Source organism: Coenobita brevimanus, chromosome 70, assembly GCF_032717465.1.
Source record: "Coenobita brevimanus isolate Jiangsu-jjx chromosome 70, ASM3271746v2, whole genome shotgun sequence".
Taxonomy (NCBI): Eukaryota; Metazoa; Arthropoda; class Malacostraca; order Decapoda; family Coenobitidae; genus Coenobita; species Coenobita brevimanus.
In genome coordinates, this window is record NC_137023.1 from 27,729,694 (window position 1) to 27,731,341 (window position 1,648).

Sequence of the window (1,648 nt, forward strand, 5' to 3'; positions counted from 1 at the left end):
AAATCTTTGGAAATACCATTGTCTTTGTTTCCACAGCATTACTGAGCCCACAGTGACCACTGTGACCAGAAAATCGAGAAAATGATTATCGTATATTTTCACATATAATATCAGACAATTTCTCTCTGTCTGTTCATGTGCGGTCGCATAATTTTTGGTTTTTAGTTTTCTGATGTCCCCTTGACTTCCTCCAACCTATTGCAAGAAGAATTAGGTCGATATCTATTACCTTTTTCTTGAAACAAAGGAACAAATTCACAGACAGACATTTTCACCCCTTGTTTCATTCATTCATTTACTGCCAGACGCCATGTATCCCAAAGGGTGGCCAAGGGCTCAGAGTTAATTGTTTTACAGGGAGGGGCACCAATCCCCCACCAACCCCACGTGACACGTAGGGAGAACGTTATGCCAACAGCATCTGGTGTTCCCAGGCGGTCACCCATCCAAGTACTAACCAGACCCAACGTTGCTTAACTTCGCTGATCGGACGGGAAGCGGTGTACTCAACGTGGTATGGCCGTTGTGATTTCCAATAAATTCATGCCATCGCGTCGCGCACGATAGGAGCACATTTTTATTTGATTTTTTTTAATGACACTCCCTGAACTTACCCGGACCTAATGCAAAATGAATTAGTTTGAGATTTATTACCGTTCCCGTGATGGAAATGAACAAACTCACAGACAGACACACGCCTACACAGTTTGACTTTACTACTCGTACTTAGAGATAAACGTGTGTGTGTGTGTGTGTGTGTGAATAAGTCTTCAGGAAGCAATAGTAGTAATGATTATGCATTATTTTCTGACACTGACGAGATTGAATGCAAATGTGACAATACCAGCAATTTGAAAGAAATGTAAATTATGCAGATGGAAAACAAGTGCGAAGAATATTCTATAATACTTATTTTGCCTGTAAAATAACTAATTCATTTTAATGTGTCCATTTTAACCCACGTTGGGACAGTGGGTACCGTGTACACGAAAAACGATTACAAAGCACAGAAAGGAGTCATACAGGGATTGTAATTCTTTATCCATATGCTTAGGTTAGCTGGTGACTCTTTATTCTTTTTTTGAGCAAATTTTATGCTGGTGATACCTTCATCATATTCCTCTTTAGTGTTAATCTCAGACATTTATTTAACAATCTTTTTTTTTTTTCCCTACTTTCTGTGGAGGTAATATCTATGTATGGTTTGGTTCTTTTTTGTCCTTTTTGTTTTTCTCGTTTTTCTTTCCTGCATAAAACGTTGTATTCAGGAGATAACTGACACCAGCATCCAAGCATCCAAAGTACTTTACACACAAAGAAAAATAAATATTTTTTCGCTACATTCTTAGTTTATTCCGAAACTCCTAATCATCATGTCGGGTTAGCAGAGCATAGTTCACTTCAGTGTCATTCACAGTGTAGCCGTAAAATTGCATTAATGTTACCTAACTGCACCATGTGCATCAGCAACATTTCATTTTTAGACAGAAAGCAAATTTTCCCTATAACTTCATCTAATTATCCAACTATCTGGACAGACAGACAGACAGACAGACAAATAGTCCGGTCTTCTTATAAATGTGAGTTCGATTTCTAGTTAGGGCAGGGATGAGTTCAAAAATTAGAATTTTGTTAAAAGATTGTACTG

The 1,648-nt window shown here is 38.0% G+C and overlaps 1 non-coding gene across 1 annotated transcript; it reads right to left on the reverse strand.

Annotated features, from left to right (window-relative positions):
* Positions 1-409: 409 nt before the first annotated feature.
* On the reverse strand, positions 410-528 carry LOC145406534 (5S ribosomal RNA). Its single transcript, XR_013898557.1, has one exon. It is a non-coding gene; the product is annotated as a 5S ribosomal RNA (ribosomal RNA).
* Between the last annotated feature and the right edge of the window lie 1,120 nt (positions 529-1,648).